At 45.4% G+C, this 27,589-nt stretch overlaps 1 protein-coding gene across 2 annotated transcripts in view; it reads right to left on the bottom strand.

The window, feature by feature from the left end:
* HNF4G (hepatocyte nuclear factor 4 gamma) overlaps positions 1–27,589 on the bottom strand; it is an 836,697-nt gene that overhangs the window by 733,874 nt on the left and 75,234 nt on the right. The window lies entirely within an intron of this gene.

Genomic DNA, 27,589 nt, shown 5'->3' with positions numbered 1-27,589 from the left:
GATCCTCGGGATGTTGCGACATCATCAGATGAGACATGGTATCCCCTTTTCTCATTTGATACTGTGATGAAAACAATGGACTCACCACCGATTTCCCTGCAGTGACCTCCTCCCAAGTTGCCAGGGGATGGCAGTCGCTACCAGATCCTGACCCTGTGGGTGGATATTTGAGGGAGGATCACATGGGAAGAGACAACTACTGGGGATAGGGGACAATTCCATTGGATAAGATGCAGTATTCTTCCCTTTTTCCTAACAAAGACCCTAAAATATGCAAGTTCTTGATGGCTGTTGCCATCCCACAATTCCCACGTATTGTGAAAATCAGAAACCCCTTCCTTTATGCCACTTTAGACAAAACTCCACGTATACCTCAAACATTCACAACACACATAAAACATCTTCTGTTTCTGACATTTCTTTATGTAAGGTTTCTAAACATCATCATAATGGAAATCCGATTGCATCTTTGGACTTCAGCATCCATAAAGCCTCAAGTATTGAGACGAAGAAGAGGAGGGAGGAATTGATGAAAACTAAAAAAAGTTCAAAGACTAACATGCAGACTAGCATTCAAACCAAAATGCCTGAGACATTTAAAAATGGCAACCGCAGTATCCAGGAAAGAAGTACTGGAGAGAACCGTGGAAGAGAAGACAGGCGAGCGTGAGTTACAGACACTGGCATGATGTGAATGAAGGAGAGGCATAGCAGGCATACCTGAAAGACCCTGGGCATCCCCAAAAGATAAGAGGTCTATCGGCCACTTATTCTCTCTGAAAATAATCTCATAAAATAGAAATAGGGGGTAAGAATCCTCCCAACAAAAAATAGGACACAGACACGTCAAGTATTGTGCCTCTGCTTTCACCCACACAGATACATGGGTATATTTGGACCAGTAGCCACACATAGTAGCTCTGAAACACATAATATTATTACTGCCTGATCAGAAGAAGTAAATATGTATCTTTTAATGTGCATGAATAACTAGGTGCAACTTGGGAACTGGGCTTACATTTTTACTCTCTAAAAAATAATTCTAATCCCAATTTTAAAAAATAGGGAATAAAATACTCCCACTTCCAAACATTATCTGGAACACTGGCTGCAGGAGCACCTAGGAAACACAGAGGAGCTCCTGGGGTACAGTCGTGTCAGGAAGCAGCGTTCTCCAGTCCAGGCCACAAACGGAAGCCAGCAAGTAAACACAGAGCTGCAGGAAATGCTGACGAGACACCCACATTGGGTAAGAAGCCAATCCCGGGAGGAATCTTTACTGCAGAGGCTTGCCATAATTCAAAGATGCCACAAACTACTAGAGAGTCGGAGCAGAGCCATTGAGGATCTGGGGTGTAAAAACAAACAAGTGAAAAAATTATGCGAGATTGATATTTTGGACAATACTCAAAGGCAATTTAAAAATAGACAAAACCTAATGTTAAATCAATGTTTAAAAGGAAGAAGATTTGAATACAGAGAGGAAAAGGTGCAGCAACGAACCCTGAACAATTACATATGCATGAGATATCAATGTTGGGGAGAGCTGAAACAAGTGTGACCCTAAGAAAATATACTGTGCAGAACAAAGTAGATGCTTATGTGATATATTGAAAACAACAAGCGAAACCAATAAAGAAGTTCTAGAAAAGAGAAAGCACCAGGCACCTGACATTTTGGGAAAGAAACCTGGCAAGAGAATATACCAGCGGATCTATAATACCCCAGAGAAAGGATTCCTGGCAGGACAGTATACCAGGCAATCCACTGAAGTTGTGAAAAGACTTTATCATTGTGGCAAGATATCTGGCAGTGGAGTATAACAGGGGATCTAAGAAGGCCATAAAGAGAAATACAGCAGGCATTTGAAATTATATAAAGAACCCTTGGGGAATATACCTGGCAGGGAAGTATACCAGGGAATCTGAAGAGCCAAATGAAATTTGAAATTGGATAAAGAACCCTATCATTTGGGCAAGATACCCGCCAGTGGAGTATACAAGGAGATCTGAAGAGTCCCATAAAAAGACACCTGGCAGAGGAGTATACCAAGCAAAACACTAGAGTTGTAAAGGCAAGTTTTACAGTGATACAAAATACCTGGCAAGGAAATATACATGGGAATTTGGAACGTTCATGAAATAATTTCTGATATGTAAATACAACAGCTAAACCATTACATTTACAGAACAAGAAACCTTTTGAATCCAATATAAATAACTTGTTGTTGAAGAGAAACACTTTTGCTACAGATGCATTTTTAGATGTTATGGACAATATTGTGTGAACAAGAACCTTCTGAATCTAGTGTAAAAGCCTAAAGGAATTGTTGGACAGAGAGAAACTCTTGTGATACAAAGAAACTGTTGTTTAAAAGAGACAATTTTGCCATCCTACCTAAAAACCCAGGGCAAAGGAACCATCCTCTGGATCCAAGGATTTCTCCAAGGGAAATACTTTTTGTATGTATCTTTATGTTTTGATTATGACCATTTTTCAGTAAACATAAGTCAGAGACATTTTCTTGCACCCTTAGTTGTTTGTTTCTAGTGTGAGGGTCAGTTTAGAATGTTTTGGACAAAAGCACGTTTTTCTAAGTTACCAACTACCAAGACACGGACTGATTCTTAGTTTTGGTTTCTTAGGTAGGAAACCACTTTCTTTTAGGATTGGGCTAGAGAGGTGTTTTTCCAACCAGTTTGTGATAAATAAAATGTCTGACAATAAGAATACTACAACTTTGTGTTTGCCTCTCATTTCTTACCCCTCACAATACCCCTGCCATTTCCCATACCCTAATGGCATAATGTCATCCCTCCCCTCACCGACCTAAGAAAGGCACTGAGGACAGCTTTTCGGATTCTGCACACAAGACATCAAGGAACGACTTGCCCTTGTCACTAAGAACCCTGTACCCAACTTCACATATAAGTTATCAGAAACAGACTTTTATTTCCCCAAGTGTGAAAACACTGTGACAAGGATGATGAGCTGTGTAATGAAGATCAATGGAGGCCAAGAGCACAAGCTGCACTATAGTTGTTACAGAAACATAACTGAATCTGGGAAATTTAAACCAGCACAACAGCTAATGAAGGGACGCAGGCTGGAGAATGTTACTTCTCTCCGTGCTGACCTACGAACCGTTGGCCGGGAGTGGTGTCCGTAGAGCGAAGCGGCTTTCCAACAAGGGAAAGGAAAGCAAACTGCAGGTGAATGTGCGCACCTAGGATGCCAGAAGCACATGGAGAGCTTCTGGGCATTCGCCGGTACTACAAGGCAGCCTCCACCGAACTGAAGCCCAGAAAGACACGGAACAGAGAAGCAGGAGCTGAGAGAGGCCGTGAAGATGGGAAGCAGAAGCGGTGAGAAAAGGAAGAACGTTGGAAGGCCACCACCGGCTTGTAGCGAGAGAACTGACATATGACAACTAAAGCCAGTGAGTCCATCCAAGGGAAGCAGGGACACCAGGGGGCATCGGCAAGACTGTCAAACCCAAATACATTCAAATAAAGCAGATACAAAAGAATGAGCAAGTGACATTCTCTTAAGGATGCAAAACGAAATATACAGAAAAGATGGTCAAGTTTGTGAGTGCATGCAATAAACCTATAAGAGAAACCCTGGCAGGATAGTATTCTGAAAGATTCAAGACAGGACAGTGTTGATATTAGAGACTATCAAGTCTGCAAGTGTGTGCAATGCTCACATGAGAAAGCCCTGGCAGTGGAGCATAACAGGCAAATTAATGGTGCAAGAATAAACACATGAGAAAAGCACTAGCAGGAAAATATACCAGGCAGATTAAAAGTGCAAGCATATACCTATGTGAGAAAGGCCTGGTGGGAGATTGTACAAGGCAAACTCAAGTCATAAGAATATATACAGATAAGAGAAGCCCTGGCAGATGAGTACACCAGGCAGATAGAAGTTTTTAAGTGAAAAAGCCCTGGCAGGAAAGGTATACCAGGCATGGTCAAGTTTAACAGTGTGTACTGTACAGTACCTGAGAAAGTCCATCAGGATATATCAGGACTAGCGAGAAGGCTGCGAAAACACGTTAAAAGGAAGAGGAAATCTGGCAGGAGAGTACACCAGGAAGCTGAGTAAGATACAGATTTACAGCCAAGTTGCTTTGTGAGGTTGATCAAAGGAAACCTGAGGAACGGACATTCTTGAAATACAAGGAAGAGTGAAGATAGATCCAGGGGAAGGGAACCCCCCTCTGGAACAAGGAACTCTGTCCTTCTAAACTCTTTTTGTGTTGGAGTTAAGAATTCCCTTTTGAACATTTGTGCACTACTATAGACGAAAGGCATTTTCTATTTTCAACTAAAGGGTTATTTTTCCTAGATGTGAGGGCCAGAATAGTACTTTGGACAGAGGATGATTTGCTTTAGACATGCTGACAGAACGTTAGTTTTGGTTTTATGTAGGGAAACACATCTTAGAGTAGGGACAGAGAGGCATTTCCCAACCCTCTTTAATTTCAATAAACGTCTTTGACTAAAACCATGAATCCACTGTGTCGTGTCTCATTCCTAGCTCTTCACACAGTTAACAGACAACTTTTGATAATTTTTGAATTATTTTAAATAAAACAGAAAATTGTGATAAAAACAGGCTGTTGTCCCCAAATTCTAGGGTGGGATTGGCATTATGGGGCTCAGGAGGAGGGTGGTTTAACATCAGGAGAAGTTTCTCTGTAAAACGAATATTCAAAATGTATATATTTTATAGATCAAGTCACTAGATTGCAATCAATATTGGATGGATGAGTGATTAAAATAAACAAAAAGCATTGTGATTGTTGTCAATATAAAGGAGTAGCAACTACTGAGTTTTTGTGTATTAACTGTTTATTGATTTGTGACTCGGGTGTAGTTCCTTGTAATAAGTGGGGAGTCATACATTTCAATATTTAATTGCTTGAAAAATATTGTATTAATATAATTGGTATGCAAACTAGCATACTTCTGGTAGCAGAGTGTGGAAGTGTGACTGTGTGTGGTTCTTTGATCAGTATTTCCCAGCTTTGTTTCTCAGCCTAAAAATAATCAAAATAGTGCCAGTCTTGCTTGGGGAGGGTTGGAGAATTGCTTTGAAGCAGGTGCCACCTAATTAAATGAAATCTATATTTAAACAGATAGGGACAATGAAATACAAAGGTGGCAGGAAGCTGCCCAGGAGGCTTCTGAGGAGCTACTGAGCATACAAAGACTATATGAAGAAAGGGTGCAAGGTATTCAGAAGTTGCAAGAAGCACTGGAGTTAAGTTAGACAGCTATTCAACAGCAACAGTGTACACCAGATCAAATGCAAGGTGAGTTTAAGGTCTGCCTTAATGAAAAATAAAATAGTCATGCCCAAAGTATGACTCTCCAAGATAACCAAGACCAATATCTACAGGCCCAAAATAAATTGCAGGGAAAATGTAATGAGCAATCTGTATACAGTACGGAGTGTGGCAGGACTGTTCTATGGTGTTTGTCGAGAACACGTTGGAGAAGCAGGTCTTTCTTCCATGTTGATTGTGAAGAGGAGGAGCCTTATTGTTAAAAAGCTTACCCCCTTGTGGAGTGCGACAGAGTGCGACAGAAGTGGTCTATGGTGTTCATCGGTGGACTGGTGATTAGTGGCTTTGTAATTCCAGGCCTGGTTATCAGTCTACGGTTAAGCCATTCTTCGTGACACCGGTTGGGACGTTGTACTGGGCTTACATTAGCTCTCGCTCTTTCCTGAAGTCTTGCACCGACTTTTGCAGGTGAACGGGAAGGATTATTTTCCTTCCTGTTCTTTTCTTTGAAAAGTGTGACTATTCCTTGATGCTATATGTGAAATCAATCCTGCCTTTTAAGTAGGATTTGACCCCACATCCATTCGACCTGCCACCTTTTCTTTCTCCTTAAAACATGGTAAGCCGTTACAACAATGGCAGGCAAGTTATGTGCTAAAGCAAATAACTATAACTTGCGGAACAACACTCCTTATAAGAAAGACCAAGCTTCCTCTGTTCTTCGTTCCCATGCTAAGGGTCATAAATCGAACCACCAGGTGACTAGCTCCCCATGAAAAAGTGTAACTAAAAGCAGTGGTACTGGCACCATTATGTCCTTTTTTTCCTGTGGAATCAGTGACTCAACCCATAGCAATTCTCCAGGATAGCGGCATAAATCTACCTCAAAAAGAAGGTGGCTAGAGCAACAATATTTTGAACATCACTGAAGCGTCATGTTCAGCCATTGATAACAATAACACTTCATTGGCCTTAGGTTACAATTTGCGTGACACTCTTGCAACAGATACAAAATAAGGATCTGATGTGCTTGAATGAGCTAGAACTAGCATGCGAAGTGTCATTGGTAATGCAGTTCTTAATGTCGCCCCCATAACACCCGCTGATGTAAATGGGGCACACAAACTATATGTTACACCTAATTTGTGCCCTGCGAGTCAGGATTCTAGTATGTTAAACACAGTTCCGGATGTGGTGACATCACATGATGAAGTTCAAGCGCAGTTATCTGTATTACAGTTTGCAATGCAAGTTTTGCTGAGTTTAAGTATGAAAATACTGGACGAGGTTGTGCGTGCATTTAATATTAAACTAAAATTGAAATCTGAGGACGGAGATAAAGATCTGGATGATCTTACCGCCGCTGCTGAAATGCAAGCACATAGTTTGGCACAACAGCAGGAAAAATTCGCCCATTTTGGTCTCAAGACCTGAGAATGAAAGCCGAGTTAGTCTTGCACATGTGGAGCATGACTGTGTAGTCAGTAAAACATCTACCATGTTCCTAACCAGGAAACAACGAACACCAAAGAAACACCAAAATAATCAGGTGAATTCTCACCCCCAGGTGCAAGAAATAACGGCTTGTCAGAAGAAAGTAAATATAGCAGAAACTAGTCCTTGCAAGAAGAACAATACGGTTATAGGTCAAAAGATCGACTGCAAAGGGTCGAATGTCAAAAGGTTCGAGTCAATAGTCTCGAAAACTAAAGGTTTGAAAAAATATATATATTTTTTTAATATATATTTTTTTGTGTTGGGGGGGTCCTCCCCAGCCCCCATTTTTGTGTTAAAACCACTTTTTTTACCTACACGGAAACCCAAAAATAAATATATAAATAAATAAAAAATTTGAACCTTTGGTTTTCGACCCCATTGACTCTCACCTTTTGCATTCGAGCCTTTTGTAATCGATCCTTTGACTGGACACCGAACAAGACAAGTAGAAAGAAGAAAAAGAATGTAAGATCTAAAGGTATTCTAACAAGTTGGCTAAGTGATAGAAGTCAAAATGAGTCCATACAGAATTTACCAGCTATAATCAGTGAACAACTTGATCCCAATTCCATGACTAATACCGCTCACGTATGTTTTATGGAGCCCTTGATACCAGCTCAAACTGGTGAGATGCTGCCAATTAGATCCTCCACCATAATTAGAAAAGCCAAAGATGAAATAGCTCAGGTAATGGCAAGCAACAGCAACCCTATGTTTGCTATTAAACGCACATCACAAGGTGTAACCAAATCTAAGCCTCATATTAATAGATTTTATTTTTTAAACCTAAAGACTTTCATTTCTTTGGACCAATTAAAAATACTCAGCATCAATTTAGTATTGTTTTGCTATACGATTGAAACTGCTAACTTGGTGAGATCAAATAAATGCAGATATTATGAACGTGGGTATGCGTTAGATGCAGAACTGGAAATTGTGCCCCCTCTTACTGCCCAGGCCCAGGTCATGGGGAACCTGTTGGAGACTCCGAAACCTGTTGGCAATAAAATGGGGAATAAGAGTAACTTAACACCCTACAAGATAATATTCTGGGAGTTTTGACTTGGCTGATTCAGAACAATGATCAAAGGGATGTGCCTAAAAACTGAAATTGGACGAAATGCTCCTGGAGTACTCGTGGGTTTACCCATTTGTTGGACAAATAAGGCTTGTTAAAACTGTTGCTTCAGAATGATGTATTTCTTCTACAGGAGTGTTGGCTGATCTTTTAGCTTAATGTACATGGAGGTCACATTTTCCAAGTTATAGCCAAAAAGGTATCCAGAGGGCGTCCCTTTGGGGGACTTATTATTGGTGTGAAAAATTCTAGAACGGCTACAAGAATTATGCTTGAAGATTAAAATCCATTTATGTTAGCTGTGAGAGTATGCCTCCCGAATAGTAATATGAATGTCTACGATCCACCGGGCCTCCAACGTACTGACTTTCTATTGGAATCCGTTGTGGAAGCAATTTACGATGATGATGCCGGGGGGGGGGCTCAGGAGTGAATAATAATAGGTGGAGATTTTAATGCTCGGAGTTGCTGCAAATATGAAATACTTGAACCGAATTATGTGAATTGTACTGCTGAAATGGCTTCTTATATTGTCACACGGAAGGGTAATGCATGGACTGAGACTCTGAGTGAATGGAATTGTGTTATGCTTAATGGCTGAGTGATTGGTGATAGGCCTGGTAAATAAAGTTGGATAAAGGGGTCTAAGGCTTCTACATTGGATTATTTCTTTTGTAACACATCTTCTACACCTTACTTTAGGAAGCTAGATGTGAATGAAAATGAATTCAGCGACCATGCCAGACTCACTCTCACCATGGCGGGCTGGAACGCGCAGAGTGTTCACTGCTCGGTTGGTGATCTTGTAATCAATCCTGGGGGAAATAGAATAACCTGGATGGAGAAATATTTAGAGGAAGCTAGCAGATTTGCCACTTTAAATTCAACCACCCTGTTGGATAAAGTAGTATCCTTAGATGCTTGTGCAATAGGGGCTTGGATAAGAGGAAATCGGATTAAGTTGACCATCCAGAAAGGGACTCTTGTCTAACCCTAGTGGCAAGTAATTCTATGAAAAAACATATGGGACACAAAAAGGGCCATCAGAAGTCAGCTTTGATGTATTAAGAAAATGTCCCATTCACCACACAATGTATTGCAAGCTTGCCATCAAGTAAACAAAATATGGAAATGGGTTAAGGGATGGCTCTTCTCTCCCAATATTTAATTTTGGTGGTCAAAACTAAAAGATATGAAAAAGATGTGGAAATTACTTTGGTCATTTAATTCCCCTAAAGCTAAACAAGTAACATATGGCATTGGAGAACATGTCTGGGTAAATTACATCAGTGATACTTTAAGATCTTTCGGTAGAAGAAAACCACCATAGGGAAAGATTTAACATAGCCTTTGACCAGGAGGATATTGAAGCAAAAATTCTCATACTAAAAGAAACCAGAGCTTGGGGCCCTAACGCCCTTTCCAATGCTGTCATGAAGAGTTCCCAAAACTTTTGGGCAGAACTGATATATATATATTCTATACTAAGCTCTGCGAAGAGGGGAATATCCCTTCCTCTTGGCGTAGCCCTATTCTGGGTCCCATTTTACAGGAAGGGTAAGAGATCTTTACCTGAGAATTTTAGGCTCCTTGCGATGCTTGATGTATTGGGAAAAATCTTTGCTTCATTGATTTTGGATAGCTTGGAGAAGTGGGTACGATTCATAAATGTGTTGGGTACATTTCAAATGGGATTCAGTAGAGGTTCATTATGACCCATTGTCTGCTGTGACTATTGGATACCCTCATCGGTGAGGCTAGAACTAAAGATAATCCATAAATATATATGGCTATGATCGACTTTCGGGCCGCATTTGATACTATCGAAAGAAAGAAATTGTGGTCAAAAATTGAACATTTTGGTTGCCCGAAGGACCTCTTAGCCATGGTACGTGGTATGCAGGAGAGGGCAACTGCCCAGGTTAGTATGAATAGTAGGGGAGCCATTTCTCCGCCTATCAAAATTGGGAGGGTTGTGAAAGAAGGCTGTGTAATATCCCCCCTACTTTTTATACATATATGGCTGAAGAAGAATTCTAGAATTGAGCCCTAGTGTCCCGATTGAAATAATTAGATTGGAAATTGGCCTTACTTTGCTAGTAGCCTTGTCCTGGAAAAGGCACTGCCTATTGTATTTAAAATCTAGATCGCCCCGCCCCCCACCATAACTGAAAACCGGGTGGGGGCCCCTGCAACAGGCGGCACGCGGCCCCAAGAGGGCCCCCCACAACAAGGCCAGACACACAGGCCACTAAGGCGGCCCACGCATTCATTGAACGCGGCCTACGCCTCAGGCCCAGCAGTCCCGAAAGACAAACACAGTACCCTGAAACGAGATTTTGACACTACAGACAGCCAGAGAAATCAGGGCAAGGGACTTGCGCCCGAAGTGAGGACAGTGCAGAGGGTTGGGCCCCCATCTATGGGGCGTGTGCCCTCCTCTGCACAACCACCAGTCTTTCGCCCCCCCTGAACCTTAATTTGAACTAAAGCCCCTTGTCAGGAGATCTCCTCCACGCCACCACACCTGGGCCTACACCCAAGACCACGCCGACAACGGAGCACCCTTCCCGCTGGAAAGGCCGACCCACGCTGAGAGCTGGGCCCCTGTGCGCTGCGGGGCGTGTGCCCTTCTCAGAGCCAACACTCATAAGATGCCCGCCTCTACTGGACCTCAACACTGTTAAGTGGGTGACCTCTGATAAACCAAGGCACAGCATACACCCTGCCCCTCCTCAACAATCCAGATTCCTCGGCCAGAGGGCACCCTCCAACCTGTGAGCCATATTCAGTTGAGTGGTTGTGGATCCAGGAACAAGCCTTGATTTCCGCTCTCTGGCTGTACCCTTAGAGGGATTTCTTGCTCAAACACCGCCAAACCCAAAGTATGAACGCCAAGGAGAGACAGGCGGCATACCAGTTCTCACCCTCGTAACACAGCTATTGCGCACCTGGTGTCGTCACCATGTCATCACCAAGACCCGAGGCAGCCTCCACCAAAGCGGACGTTGCCGATATCCTCAACAAAATGAGGAGTATGAGAGCGGACATTGGCGGCAAAATTGATAAAATAACCCAAAGGATGGACAAAATGGAGGACAGGCTTGAAGAGGTTGAGCACAGCCAGACTTCGCTGAACACCCTAGAGACCCAAATGGACGTGCGACTCGCCGAACTCGAGGCCAGGGAAGAGGAATTTCACCTAAAAATCGATGACTTGGAATACAGAGAGTGGCGCTATAACATACGCATCTTCGGAATTCCAGAAAATGAAGGCGAGACTGTTAGGGAGAATTCTCTGTTTAGGCTGAATTTCCTAACCTAGTGAGTCCCCCAGCAGCTTTGCTGGATTTCGGGAGTTTGTTTTTTTCCATCCTGCCAAGAGTGAGACTCTTTTCCTCCCACTCTTGGACATGTATGTGTGTAATTCCTTTGAATGTCAATGTGTTCTATGGGCTATGGGGTCTTTTACTCCATAGGGTCTCATATGTTTTTCTATGTGTGTTACACCGCACCCTATGTGCCGTAGCACTGGGGCGTCCTAGCGGACCCCCACCATAGACTCCATACCCGGGGACTGACTACTGTCTCCCCGGGCATGTAAAGTCACCATTGGCTTTACTAGACCTAAATTTACTAACAGGACTAGTCCAAACCATCTTATTGTGGGCGTACTAGTATGGGTAATTCGATTACTCCTGGATCTGTTACTCGAGGGGGCACTGTCCCGTCCTCCCTCGTCGAGTTTTGGCTGGTGGCAGTGGAAACTACTTGTTATGTTCGACCCCGAACATAACCCTACGGGATTCGTCCCATTGTTGGAGATTGATACTTTTTCTCGTTAATCTCTAACGTACCACCGATCTACTTATCTTAAATAAGTTTATCGGAGGGTATTTTCTGCCAGAACTCTGTTTGTAAAATGGCGTCTGTGTTCGTCTCTGTGACTCCTAAACCAAAGGTCGAGCCCTTTGTTCCACTTTTGGCGGGCTCTGTACAGAGACCCTCCAAAGTGGTGCCATTCTGTCTGGGTTACCACAGGGGTGTGGGAGGGGGTTTAGGCACCCTGGACCGAGTTGCCTTGCCAACTCCGGTCGAACTCTGGAGTGATTGACCCAAGTGGTGAGCCTTCCCGCTCACCACTTAGCATGTGTTGACTGACAGCTAGGCTGAATGAATGGGGGTTTTCTGCATAAAAGCAGGGCTTTTGGGACTGGATCTTCAGAAGTCGCCACAGGACCTAAGAATCCGACGAGGGTAACGCTGAGCCGACCTGCGCGACGACACCTCCGGTGGAGCCCTGCGGAACCGACTCACCACTTCCCGACGACAGAGGAGATCTCCCTGCCGGAGAGTCTCCTCCCCTGACTGGTGGGAACAACCAGTCCCCTTTGCTTTTTATTCGCCTCAGGACGCAGTGGTCGAATTGCCCGTGCAACGCACCCCGGCAACCGGATAGCCACTACCCCTGTACCGCGATCAAAAGGTGGTGCCTTGTGACGGAGCACTCCGCAGCTGGTCTCTTCCCTGGTGGTGCACCGGACTTCACTTTTCTTCGACGACGAGAACCTCTCTACTCTTGACAAAGACCTGACGTGCATCCACCACCAGGAACAACTGCCCCCGCCGGAGCTGCCCTCCACAACAAGGTACCCTGTCCGCCTGGCTTCCCTTTCGATCGGTTCGAGTGAGGTGTCTTAATCCTCTCCTTTCCGTTGGGTCGCCTCCAAGCTTTTCTCATTTATTGTTCTGAACTGGTTCAATCTGCCGATAACAATTTGCTACAAAGACTTGAATGCATCTCCACTAGAGACTTTTTGGGACATATCGCCTTGCCTCTCTCCGAGTGGGCCTGGCCTCTGAACTCTATGATCTATTGTGGTTCTTGCCTTCTTACCGTACATTTTGCCCGTGAAGTATTGAACTGTGTTGATTTCGTAACCTGCCTATCTTTTTCTCTCCCGTCCTAACCAATATTAGAGTACCATCTAGGTTGAGGTATACACCTCTGTCTGTAAATAAGTGGTGCCGGTAGAACCTAGAGTTGTCGAAATATTGCTAGGGGGATTGATCGTTTCTTCTCCGTAGAGTAATTGTGTTTGATTTGTTTGCCGTGAAAGTGCCATAGTGTTTTTCATAGATGTTTTGTTATAAATAAATACCTTAATATCTTTACACTAAGCCTCGTTGCGTGTTTGCTTGTCTTGCTGGGAAGAATTGCCCTATTTTGTATACTCCACATACTGCTCAACTCTTCTTGAGGGAAGTCTGACTGCTCAGCCACAGCTACCAAGTGAATCTGTGTGGTACAGACTGCTACCAAGTGGGTTCACCGCCAAACACCTGTAGTCCTAAATCTTCTGCAGTGGTCCCAGAGGGAACTGCACAGGTTTCCGCCTAACAGAGACTGAGTCAGACCTGAAGAGAACATTGCACAACATAATGAAATCGCTTTTCAATGATGACTCAATTGACAAACCCAAAATTGATTGTGTCCACAGGGCTGGGGGAAAGTCAGGAGGCCCGAGAACGGTGCTTGCCCGATTCCATAACTACGCAGACAAGGCCAGGGTCTTGCACAAGGCCAGAAACACTCCGCAAGTCAAGCTGGGCCCTGGCATGTCTCCATCTATCAAGATCTATCCTCCCTCACGCTAGCAATGTGGAGAAAGTGCCTCCCACTCACCAAAATGCTGAAAGAAAAAGGGGTGCGATACTGCTGGGGATATCCCTTCTCGCTCTCATTTGAATGGGAAAGCAATGCCATAAAACTAATCTCAGAAAGGGATATTAGGTGCTGCATATCTGATCTACTGGGTACCCAAGAGGAGGAACCATCACAGAGCGGAAACAGGCCAGAGGCAAAGGAATGGCACACCAAAGGTCCACGGAGAATGAAGATGCAGAGCTCCAGGAAATATAGACGGATGAACGCCTCCCCGGACACCGAACATTAAACTCGCCTTGTTCTTCTAACTGTTTCTCTCTTCATGGGTGCACCTGACGACGGACATTAGACTAATTAAAGGCCTCTGAAAACATCAGATGGACACCCACCGAGTAGCAGCAGGGGAGGGTGGAATCATTGCCCTCCTCGCACCGCCCCACTTGATGCGGATGAGGTACTCGTAAAGCAATCTGGGGTGAAGGTACACTTAGACGATGTGATTCAATGCACTTTAGTGGGCCTTAAAGAAGGTGGAAGAGGCCGACGTTTGAGTACGGCCCGAGAAAGGGTAGCATGAAGGAGGTGGGGAGGGGTGATATGAAAATGAAAGAGGGCCCTTACGAAGTCTTACCGGGGGCCGAATATTGGGCGCAAATGACTGAGATCTTATTGTTGAAATGTAGTTCAGTTCGTTAACATGTTTACATATGCAGGGGGGGAGTTAGGGGCTCATGGTTATGTTTTATGATTATGTGAATGGGACCATTTGAGGTACGGTTCCCGTTGGTGGTCCGAAGAGGATTGGGTGAATATAACCCAGCCAGATCGGACGCTGTATGGTTTGGGGTGGGGGGAGGGTGGGCTAGTGCAACTCGAAGGGTCGTGTGGAACAGATGAGTACGAAAATGAGAGGGAGAGAAAGGCACGCTTGACATTGTTGAAGACTGAGCAACAAGGATGTTCAGCGGCCCCCATAGGGCCAGATAGGAACCAGCTTACTTGTAAAGGAATAGACATACGTCAGGCGCCTAGAGCAGAGACATTGAGGCAGGCACACTTATTGGGCTACCTCACACATTACAATGGCAGACATCACAAGCTACGCATATGCACACTCAATGTAAAAGGCTTAAATTCCCCCACTAAACGCTCACTGGTAGCGAGATAATGTAAGAGGTTTAACATTGATATTATGTTCTTACAAGAGACGAAATATCAGAAGGATAGCGAGAAGGGGATCCCCAGTGGTCTGGTGCGTCACACATATTGGAGTTCGGGTATCCTCAAAAAAGCTAGTGTGGGGATTCTGATCTGGAGGAACCTCCGCATGAAGATCCTAAATTCCTGGGCTGACACGGAGGGTAGAGCCATGTTAATAGTGGGATCCATTCAAAACACAGTCGTAACCCGTGCCACAATTTATGCACCCAACTAAGGCCAAAAAAGGTTCCTCCTTAAAACGACCGAATGGCTGTTCAATAAATCGCAAGGTCATACTATTCTTGGGGGCGACTTCAACACATGGATGAGCAGTGCCATGGATAGGCAAACCGCACACGACGTCTCCCAACCTCCCTGGTCGCAGGAACATGCAGAGATTAAAACGAAACTTGCCCTGAATGGCCTCTCGGACAGTTGGCGTCACCTACATCTATTGGACAAAGGATTTACCTTTCGGTCCATCCCTCACGACACGCTCACTAGAATAGACTATCTGTTCCTCTCTGAAGACCTAATGAGAATACTCCACACCGCAGACATACACCCCATTGCATGGTCTGACCATGACATGGTTGTGGCGGAACTAGACTGGGAAGGCCTTGCCCATCGCACTACAAAGTGGAGGTGCAACGAAACGTTATGGTCGGATGTGGTTTTTAGGGAAGAATTAGAAAATGAAATCAAACAATTTTTCATGACCAATGATACGGGTGAAGTCACGAAAGTGAATGTATGGGAAGCGGCAAAGGCCACTTGCCGTGGGATCCTAAACTGGGAGGGGGCGAGGAAAAAGAGGGAACGCACCTTGCTGGAGGCTAACATTAGAAAGAAATTAGACGAAGCAGAGAGCCTAGTCCAGACATCTCCTCAACGCAGAGCTACACACCTTGCGGAAGCCAAGGCATTACGGGAGGAGCTAAAAGCCCTGGAAATGAGCAAGGTGACTCAGACCTTCCAATATCTGAAACAAAAGTACTACGGAAAAGGAGATAAAGCTGATGCCCTCCTCGCGGCAAGGCTTCGTGCGCAAAGGGCAGAAAGATGGGTAGACATGATAGAGAGGACAGATGGCACTCTCGTAGATACGACAGAATCCTCCCCGGAGGGCATACGAGAGGCATTTGCCTTTTTTAATGAAGATTTATGCACCTGTGACCCTCCTCCCCCACCGAGTGTAGATGCCTATCTCAAAGAGGCAGATCTCCCAGCACTCACACGCCCAGAGGCAGAAGCTCTTGACACTCCGGTCACAGGGGAAGAGGTGGCTGAGGCCATCAAACGTCTTAAGTTGGGGACGATGGCTTCACCCCTGGCTTCTACAAAATGTTCACTGCGTTCCTTACACCCTTCTTGGTGGCCCTATTCAACCACATCTTTGAAACAGGACAGGCGCCCCCATCCTTTGCTCAGGCCCTCCTAACGGTCATCCCAAAAGAAGGCAGAGACCCAAAATATTGTGGGTCATATTGCACCATATCACTCCTTAACATAGACGCCAAGATATACGCGAGAGTGATAGCGGCCAGATTAGAAATGCATCTACCGAAATTAATACACACGGATCAGGTCGGCTTTGTTGTGGGGAGACAGGGAGCTGACACGATGAGGAAAACATTACACTTGATACACGCGGCACAGGGGAGGAACGACGATCCTACCCTCCTGTCGCTTGATGCCAAAAAGGCCTTCCACAGAGTGGATTGGGAGTTCCTGGAAAGGGTTCTAGTCTGGATAGGTCTTGACCCCAAACTACGCCACGCCATTAAGGCAATATACTCAGCTCCCCAGACCTGTGTGGCGGTGAACGTTGGCTACTCAAGGTGGTTCCCACTAGAAAGAGGCACCAGACAGGGCTGCCCATTATCTGCTATACTATTTGTGTTGTCTCTCGAACCACTGGCACAGAAGCTTAGACTCGACAAAAGGGTGGCTGGAATTAAAGTAGGGGATCAGGAATACAAACTAGGCCTATATGCTGACGATATCCTCCTACATACAACGAACCCCTTAAGTTCAATACCTGTGGCTATGGAAATAATTGGGGAATACGGCCAACTGGCGGGCCTGAAAATCAACACAGGGAAATCGGTCCTCCTCCCGTTGGACAAGTGTAGGGACTCAGAGGTTGGGCGATTTACACCCCTAGGGATGGAGGTTAGTCTCACTACGCTGCGGTATTTGGGAATCAATGTGACTCGTGACCTGGGTGACCTATTTGAAGCCAACTTCCCCCCGATATTAAACACAATACAAAAGGACATTGAACTGAGGACAAGGCTCACCATCGCGTGGATGGGCCGACTGAACACCATTAAAATGGTAATCCTGCCAAAGTTGTTTACCTATTCCAGATGCTCCCCATCCAACTCTCCAAAGAATTCTTTGTAACCACCAAAAAAGTCCTACACACCTTCCTACGGCAAAACAATACACCCAGGGTCCCTGCTGCCTTACTTCACCTCCCGAAAGATGATGGTGGGGTAGGTCTCCCAGACATAGAGCTATACTACAGGGCAGCGCAACTGCGAGTGCTAATCCCACATGTCAGACAGCAAAAAGACCCCCAATGGATAGGTTTAGACAACCACTATCTCTGCCCTTTTATCGTGGGGGAATGGTTATGGGTACCAGGGCCCCAATTACGAAATAGCATTAAAAATCACCCCATTCTCTGGACCATATGGGCCATATGGAAACCAAACAAAGGAATGAAAGGAGTCACGACATGGCCCCGGGCATTTGGGATGACATTCCCGATCCAGGCAGTTTGAATCATGGTACGAGGCAGGGCTTGAAAAAGCAGGCCAATTACGGGGGAATAACGCGTTCATCACATCCAAGAGCTGGAGGAAGCCCTCGGCATAAGTCAGCTCTCAGTTTTCTAATACCTAAAACTGAAGGGTGTCATGACCCGGGAGGCTCTACAGAGAAGATCTCACCCCGTTTGAAAAAATTCTAGACACGTACATAGGCTCCAATGGACTCATCAGTGCAATGTATGCAGCGCTAGTTGGAGTCAACACAACCCCCTCAATCACTTTGAAACATAAATGGGAAAAAGACCTTGGGAGAAATCTCACCCCAGAAACATGGCTTAAGATTTGTAGAAGGACCTTGAAAACCTCTATCTCTTGTCAGTACAAATTGCATGGGATTAATCTTTTATATAGATGGCAGTACGACCCACTCCGGCTAGCCAGGATGTATCAGGATGTGAGTCCTTTCTGTTGGCGGGGATGTGGCCAGAAAGCGGACTACTGGCACATGTGGTGGGGATGTAGGGTGATCCAGGCGTATTGGGATGAAGTGCTCAGTTGGATAAAAGAGCTTAGAGGGGAGGGAGAAGCACCCACTCTTGATCCTATTTAGTCTGGTCGAGACAAAAGAACAAACAATCAAACTGCCCAAAATGACACATGGGCTCTTGCTTGCTGCTAGGGCCTGCCTTACAACTGTGTGGAAAAGAACAAGTCTACCAACTAAAGCTGAGTGGATCAATGTCTCCCGTAATATTTTCAATATGGACAAGCTAACAGCAGCCATTCACAGTGATCACACTTCCATTGACAATGAATGTTCCAATTTCCAAGCCAAGTACATTGCATAAAGTTGAGTGTGCAACACGACACAGCTAAAGCGTCATTACAATGATCTGCCTATTATTTTAATGTTAATTCCGAAATGTCTTATGCAAGTACCACTTTTCTAAAATAATTCATTTGCCTACGAACTCCTTTGCCGGGCTGTAAAAATCACTTTCGATTATCTGTTGCCTCAAGCGTTGCAGGGTTGGGGCAGGGGGCAGGGGTCAAGTTGTGGTTATTTGTTAGGTATGAGCAATTGTAAAGCAGTTGAGTTATTTCATATTCTTTGTAATGAAAACTGCATTATCTATGTTGAAAAAACAATAAAACCAATTTAAAAAAAAAAACAAATCTAGATCGGACCAGATTTGCCCACTATTACAATTGCTGGGAGAGGGAAATGATGGTAATGTACATAGCAGATTTGCTTCCCTAGCAAATAAGATCTTTGAAGTAATAGATTGGCAGCCAGATTGGGATGAAGACTATCATGTGCTAAGGAAGAGGTTTTATCAAAATTGGGAGTGATGGGATTGGTCTGCTAACTACAATCATCTGGCCACATTGAGTTGCTATAACGCAGCAATGGAGAATTGTGTCCATACATTTATAGAACCACAAAGATATTTAAAAATATGCCCATCTGCCACGTTACACAGATTTTGCTTAGAGTGAACAAACTACCAGTTCTGGCATCTATTGGCCCCGGATTTAACATTGCTTGAAAAAATAGGACACAATGACTCTGTAGTAATGAGGGAAAAATGGAAACAGCATTCTCACAAAATGCCACAAGCTTGGATCCCTTTATCAGAGATTATTAGGATCTTTGATCATTACCCTCAACAACATTAAAAGTGACACATTTTGGTGCTACTGTTTAGTTTATTATTTAGAACACACACCTAACCCTGAGGTAACTGGGCGCTTGAATTTGTGACATGGTTACAGATACATACATAGAGAGTACATTGGACAGCAGTTTATGACGACTAAGGGTTACAGGTTAGTCAGCTTGCATAATAATACAGGTAAGTGCATGGACATGTCGCCGGCGGTAACAGTTTGGTCCACAGTGCAGGATAAAGAAATGTTAATACAGTATGAGGGGTATTTAGGTACATATGTTCCAGCAGAGGTAGTCATGGATGAACCTGGGCCTGTTAATGTTTCTTATCTGAGAGCCAGTTCTTCACTTTGGCTCTGAAAGACTAGAAGGAATGTTGAGCTCTGAGGGGGCGTGGCTACGAGGGCCATGTAGGAGGACGTGATCTAGAGGAGCTCCCGAGATCCTGAAATGATCCTGGCGGAATAGTGCATAACAACGTGCCTATGACTGCTGAAAACACACATGTCGGTGTGTGAATGGTCTGACCGCGCTTGGTGAACTTTTGGAAAGCGTGGGAGGAACGGCGGTGGAGTTTTGTGCGAAAAAGATAAGGAGCGCCGGAGACGAAAGACAACACAAAATGGCCGACCAACGACCGGAACAAAGGAAGGAGCAGGCCGCACGATGACCGAGCGATAGAGGCGTACTGTGTGCGCATTTGTAACTTGTGCAGGACACAGGTCCTCTGGGTCATGTCTAGTAGAACGGTGAGGCCGAAGGCGAAGCAGCCCACCTTGGACGACTTCGCTAAGACGTCCCCTGGTCCGGAAAATTCCAAGAGTAAGGACAAGTCGTCTACAGGCGGCATGACGGCGACGGGTACCAACCAAGAGGTCCTAGCTGCGATTGCGGACTTAAAGGCGGCCTGGGAAGCTAAACTTGGACTGGCCGTAACTGAGCTGAAAACGGCATTGGACCTTAAGGTCGGTGAGGTGTAGGAGGAAGTGAATCTACTCCGGCAGGACGTCAGGGCCTTGGCGGAGCGCACGGAGACCCTCGAGAAAGAGGTGAGCCCGAATACCGCGGATTGTGCCTCCCATAAGGCAGAATTGCATGCCCTGGTACAGAGAGTGGGCAACTTGGAGAGCAGAGCGGAGGAGGCAGAAGGACGCGCCCGACGAAAAAACATTTGCATCGTGGGCCTGCCGGAGGGATCGGAGGGCCACGATCCTACGGAGTTCATTGAGTCTATGCTGCTGCAAGAGATACCCGGAGGAGCCTTATCTCAAGGATTTGCGGTGGAACGTGCGCCTAGAGCTCTAACAAGGAGGCCGCCGCCAGGAAACCCGCCTATGCCAGTAATAGCCAAAATCCTTAATTACCGGGACCGGGAGAGGATATTGGAACACTTCCGCAAGGGAGGAACGATTACACGAGGAGCGGCAAACATCACGGCCTACCCGGACTATAGCCTGACTGTGCAACGTAGCCGCATGAACTTTGGGACGGTAAAGCGGAGATTGCGGGAGGCGGGCCATAAATACATGTTGCTGTATCCGGCAAAATTGAAGGTTTTTCATAAACACAAAACTTTGTTTTTTGAGACTCCGGAGGACGCCATGGGATGGCTCGACGCGCAGGGATGTCCCCAGGAGCCTGACGTTCGGACGGGAAGAGGAGATGGAGGAGATAAGTAGTGCACAAGGAGGGTGCCACAAGATGGCGCGATATAGATCCATGGGACTTGATTATAGTCATTTGCTCGGCCTTCTGGAGAGAAGGTCAGACTGTTGCACAAGATATTATGAGCACTGTTACTGTATTTAGGGGAGCCTTGCAGAGCGGATCTCTTTACCCCACTTAGTAACTTTAGTTAAGTGGCCATTAGGGCGACTTCACCTTACTGAGCTCTGGGTATTGTTTGGTGCTTGCAGGGCTAGATGTGGGAGTGCCTGAGTTCCGAGGATGGAGCTGGGTAGCAATTGGGGTGTGTGGTGTTGGGGAAGGGATGGGTAGAGGGTGGGGAGGGAAGTGGGGAATTTGTGGTGTATATAGTTATGGGGAGCTTGAGTTTGTACAAGAAGCTACAAGTAAAAGTCAGAGGGCTGTATCCGTATCGCGTGGGCAAGTGGGATTCGCCACATGGAAGGGGGGAGGACACTCATGAGCTATGGGGGACCTCAAGATCGTAACGTGGAATGTCAGGGGACTCAGTAATTACTTAAAGAGGAACAAAGTCATGATGTATTTGAAAAGACAGAAGATTGATATTGCACTGTTGCAAGAGACGCATCTGACCCGGCAAAAGTTGGAAATGGTGGGGAAGAAGTGGAGAGGTACTGTAGTAGGCTCTCCGTATTCTGCCTACGCTAGGGGAGTGTTGGTCTGGGTGGCACCGCACGTTCCGCACCAACTCACACAAGAGGTGGTGGATACGGAGGGGAGGTTAGTTATATTGAAGGCACTGGTGGAGAATAGGGAGGTGTGCATTATAAATACGTATGCCCCCAATCAAAATATGGCGGCATATTTTAGGACTCTGTGTACCAACCTGGGTGCGTGTATGGGGGGAGCGATTATTTGGGGAGGGGATTTCAACTGTGTGCTCAACCCCAAGGTAGACAGATCCGATGATAAGATTGATATGCCCACCCCAGCAGCCAGGGCATTGCAGACACTGCTCAACGACTTCGGGCTGGCAGATGTTTGGAGGCTGAAACATCCTAATGAAACACAGTACTCGCATTACTCAGCCCCGCAGCAACTGCATACGAGACTTGATTATTTTTTTGCCACGCCAGACGTGGTGATAGAAACCACCCAAATAGACTACAAAGCGAAGGTCCTGTCGGACCACTCGCCTCGGGTTCTGGGCTGGCAGTACTGCCGCCCAGAGCGCGGATACCGACGTGGCGCCTCCGGGCTGATGCGCTCAGGGACCCGGTCTTCAGAGAGGATATCAGGGATGAGATCACACATTATTTCGAGGAAAACACTGGCAGTGTGGATTCAGCGGGCACGCTCTCGGAAGCCTTTAAGGTGGTATCGCAGGGTGCTGCTATTGCTAAATCAAAGGGCCTACAGGGTGGGGTCCTAATGGAGTTAGGGGAAGCCGAAGGTGAACTGGAACGAGAAATCAATACGGCAGGAGGGGATGCGGAACTAGTACTCAAACTGCAGCAGCGGTGTGCAGAGCTTCGGGAAAGGCTCTGCAACCTCAACTATAAGAAGTATGTTGAGAGACAACATGCAGGTGGGGATAAAACCGGCCGTCTTTTGGCGTGGTTATATAAAAGCGAAATCCCTAGGCCCCCGATTAGGACGATAACCAGAGAGGATGGGAAGGTAGCGGATACCCAAGAGGGAGTCAATGAGGCATTCTCAGACTATTACAGGGCACTATATGAGGACAAAGGGGGGGCAATCGAGAGGAGATAAGAGAAACTTTAAGAGACATGGAATTACCTAAGATTAGTACCGAAGAAAGGGAGGAGCTGGACGCACCGATTACTCTAGAGGTATTGGAGGAGGTGGTGAAGCAGTTGCCCACCTGTAAGACCCCAGGTGCGGACGGACTCCCTAGTGAGTTTTATAAAGCATACAGAGAGGAGGTACTCCCCCCCATGCTAGAAATGCTCAATGAGTCTTTTGAGGTGGGCCGGCTGCCGGAATCGCTTAGAGAAGCGATAATTATACCGCTTCCTAAGCCCAACAAGCCAGGGCATAGCTGCGGCTCCTATAGGCTTTGTCAATGTTGAACCAGGACGGCAAGATATTGACAGCGGTCCTGGCCAATAGGTTGCGAAGAGTTATTAGTAAACTGATACACCCGGACCAGACAGGTTATGTCCCCAACAGGAATATAACCCACAACCATAGGCGACTCCACCGGGTGATTGAAGAGGGGAACAAGAGCGAGGGTGAAATGGCGGTTGTGTCCCTAGATGCAGTCAAAGCTTTCGATTCAGTGAGGTGGCCATGGTTGCTGGAGGCGCTGAGGGAATACGGGATGGGGCCGGGCTATGTTAGGTGGGCGAAATTGCTGTACAGTGAACCGCTGGCTAGGGTACGCACAGGATCGGTGATATCCGAGAGATGGCAATTTAGCAGAGGCACCAGACAAGGGTGCCCCTGGTCCCCGATGTTATATATTCTGGCCCTGGAGCCCCTAGCAGTGTAACTTAGACAACAATATGACATGATAGGCAATAAAAAAGAAAAAATAAAATAATGTTCAGCTCTAATTGTGAGAGGGAAAGAGTTCCAGCATTTGGCGGCTTTGACTGGGAAGCCGGCTCCTCCCACCGTTTTTAGTTTGTATCTCTGGATACTGAGGCAGTGTGATTAATAAAATCTGGCAGGTCTGGTAGGTTGATTTCTAGAGAATTTGTCTGACAAGTATTTAGGCTTGATATATGGTAAGACCTGGGGGTGTTTAACGCTGATCTCAAGGTGTTGCTCTGTAAGACCTGTAGTCTATTGAGATTCAGTTGTGAGAAGCCTAAGAAGAGAGTATTACAATAGTCTATCTATGATAAGACTAGGGCCCTAGCTAACATGGTGTAGCTGTTGGTGGACAAGTAGGATTTGCAAGCAGTGATCAGCTTATTGGTATAAGCAGTCATAGAGGCAGTGGCGCTCACATGTTTCTTGAGTGAAAGGGTTGAGTCTAGATATACTCTCAATGTTTTGACCTCCTTTGCAACTTTGATGGAGTTCCCGTCAATGTTGAAGGACATGTATCGTGGATCAAATTTGTTTAGACGTGCTTCGGATCCAATGATCATGAGCTCGTCTTCTCATCATTGAGACATAAGCTGTGAGCCGCCATCCATGCCTGAATTTCCAGGTAGATTTTGATAATTGAATTGGAGTCATCTTTGTAGCAACCAGTCAGCGTAATGAGAACCTGGGTGTCATCTGTGTAATACGTACAGGCGACACCAATATCATCAAGACAATCAAAAAGAAGGTTTGTGAAGATGTTGTAGTGTGTCAGGGAGACGAACCCTCTGGTACTCCGCAGTTGATGGGAACTGGATGGGTTAAAGCTGAGAGTGCGAAGACCCTGGTAGTTCTGTTAGATAGGAAGGATTGGATCCAGTTTGAGGCATTAGTGGAAAAGGCAGCAGCTGTGGTTAGGTGGTCTGAGAGGATTGGGTGGCCGACAAGATCGAATGCTGCAGAGAGATCTAACAGCAGAAGGATAGCCAGATTGCCTTTATCTTTGGCTTCACCCATTTGGATTTTTAAGTCCAGGAGGGCTGTTTCTGTGCTGTGTTTCCGTCTGAAACCAGTTTGGCGGAGACCTAGTAGATGACTGTCCTCCAGATGTTTTTGGCTTTGGAGATAGGCCACTCGGTCCAATATTTTTAGGGGGGACGGGACAGTGGTAATAGGCCTGTAATTGGTCGGAATGTTGGGGTCTAGGTTCGTTTTTCTTAGGGGGGCATAACACAAACCTCCTTGAGGTTGTTAGGGATCGAGCTAGCATTGAATGAGGAGTTGATCACAGAGGCAATAAGTGGGACCAGTTCTTTGGCGCCTTCCTTAATGACTTGGCCAGAAAAGATATCTCCCTGGCACCTTGACAGTTTTAGGCCTAAGATAATATTTTCCACTACCTTCGGTGTGACTGAAGAGAAGAAGAAAGGCAGGCAGTCGGGGGGATGAACATCCAGCAGGATGTTCGCATTAGAACTATTGGCCAGACTGATTTTTTTGTCTCTATTTTAGTTTGTAACATAGTGATTTTGTCAGAAAGTGCCTTCTGAGTTTTGGCACACCACTCTGCGTTGTTGACACATGCTTCAGATGGCGGAGCTGGAGACTTTAGTTCCCTCAGAATACTGAAAACCTCCTTGGTACCGGATTTGGCATTAAGGATTCTGTTGTTGTATGTCTCTTTTTTAGTGTTGATGATGGCCAATTTATAGGAGGCAGCCGCAGAGGCGAACGCTGCCTTGTTGGGAATGGTGGGCGATTTTCTCCACAAGGCTTCGGCAGCTCTTTTAGTATTACAGAGGGTTTTTAGTTCAGTCGTGAACCATTTATTGAGGTGGGCTGTTGGTTTAGCGTTTTTAACTTGATAAGGGCAATGTTGTTTATGGCTAGTTTTAAGGTGTCATTGTATAGGTCAACCAATTTGTTTGAGTATAGGTTGATGTAGTTAGGCGGGTCCAGGATAGCAAGGAGCAGTGGTTGTAGGTTTTGGAACATAATGTTTTGGTTATTTCTGGCTAGTATTTGAGGGGCAAAGGTGGAGCTGGGATTGTAGGTGCCTTCTCCTGAATGGAGAAAGAGATACAGTGATGGTCTGCCAATGCGGTAGGTTCATTCTGAAGAATTGAGGTAGAACAGTTGAGATCTGCCAACCAGTCAAGCGTTCTGCCCTTGTTGTGCGTAGGCTCTAGAATACTGTGTTTTAGGGTCGTTCAGGCTTAAGTTGAAGTCACCAGGCAAGATGATTTGAGAACCTGGCTTAGTATTTTGAGTTAGGAGGTCTGTAATATCTTCCTCAAAGGATGAGATAGGACCTGGAGGTCGATAGATTAGATGCAATAGAATAGTTTGGGTTGCTGAGATGGGGAGTTCAACTGACAGAAGTTCGCCGGAGACAGCTCGGAGACCAAGGTAGGTTTTGGATATGAAGGCTACTCCTCCTCCTTTGCCAGTGTCTCTGTCTGACCTGATGATGGTATAACCCACTGGGAGGGCTTGGGATAAGGCCAGGCCTTCTGCCTGGTGCAACCAAGTTTCGGTGATGGCGAGGCATTCCAGGCAGTTAAACACGGATAGCAAATCACTGCATATAGCACTTTACCATGTGTGGATTGGTGTGATGGCCTCAGGGAAACTTGTTAAACTAGATAAGAATTCTGGAAAATCAACAATTTTTATTTAGTGATTTTATCCTTTTATTGATCGGATATATTTATATGATCAGTACATATGGAATTAATGTGAAATCAGATTGTTTTATGGTGATGTGAAAGATATATGTAATATAATTTATTGTGATATTTGTTTTATGTGGAAGTTCTTATTAACTATATCCATAATACAATTAAACATAAAATAAAAGTATACAGTGATTGCCGGTTAGATAATATAGTGATATTTAAGCAACAAATGTAAGAGTTAAAATATGTAAATGCAAAATTAGGTCTCAAAGAGGTTGATTCCCAAATGAATTTTGCAAAGCATAATGAACGAATGAGATCCTCTTGCTCTGAGGAAATGACAGTTGGAACAACTATTAAACTGGGTACACTCACAAGAGGACCTGGATATGGCCTCTTCCCTTAAGTTAGCCTAAAAGAAATCAGAAAACCTGCTCCTAAAATGTCAATTTAAACAATCAGAGACTAGACTTGCTGAGGCAGTGCAGCAAATAGGGGCCCTAGAGAAAGACATTTTGATCTGGCAAGGTAAGAATAAAGAAAACTCTAGCATAAGGTAGGCTTGCCAGTAAGAAAATGAGCCACTTCAAGGGCAAGCCTAAAAGAAAAATTAGCTATTGACTTCTAAAAGCTAATCAGGAAGCAGGGGCTATTTAAGAGAACAACTTGCCCATTGCAAATAGCATAGGATTGCTGAAATGAGAAATAACACCAAGAATTGAGGGAAAATAGAATTACCTCACTAACACAGTGGTGACACCCCCAAACACTTCATAATTTTGATGGGAAAGGAAATGTCATTAATGGAATTAATGGCACACCCGGAAGTACACAGAAGTACACTGTTGACTGTGTTGGACTTTGCTGTTGGCGTTTTCGCTCCCTGTCTGCATTTAACCAAGGAGCGTGTGCTGTGTTGAGCTTCGTGCTCAAGAGGACGTCATTAAAAGCAACACGGAAGTTGCCTGACTTGAATCCCTCTGTGATTTGTTTAGGCTCTCTGGCCACTCCCACAAGTCCGCCCCACTCCCGCTACAAAATCCGTGTGTGCAGCGCACCCGGAAGTACACCGAAGTACACTGTTGACTGTGTTAGACTTTGCTGTTGGCGTTTTTGCTCCCTGTCTGCATTTAACCAAGGAGCATGTGCTGTGTTGTGCTTCGTGCTCAAGAGGACATCATTAAAAGCAACACAGAAGTTGCCTGACTTGAAGTAAATCACTTTATTCTTGCTGATGTTAAACTGTAATTTTGAATTGTAAGTGAAGTCCTCTGCTACGCAGAGGAAAATCCAGTGTGAAAGTCTTAATTGACATTGTCCCTCTTTTGTTTTTGCGTATCCCTTCTGCAGTCCCTCTGTGATTTGTTTAGGCTCTCTGGCCACTCCCACAAGCCAGCCCCACTCCCGCTACAAAATCTGTGCGTGCAGCGCACCCGCGTGCGCACCCGGAATACGCAGAAGTACACTGTTGACTGTTAACTGTGAACGGTGATCGGTGAGTGTCTTTTAAACTA

Source organism: Ambystoma mexicanum, chromosome 5q, assembly GCF_040938575.1.
Source record: "Ambystoma mexicanum isolate Mex_15411 chromosome 5q, UKY_AmexF1_1, whole genome shotgun sequence".
In the NCBI taxonomy this organism is placed as follows: domain Eukaryota; kingdom Metazoa; phylum Chordata; class Amphibia; order Caudata; family Ambystomatidae; genus Ambystoma; species Ambystoma mexicanum.
The sequence above is the reverse complement of the archived record's forward strand: the minus strand, read 5'-3'. Positions and strand labels throughout refer to the sequence as shown.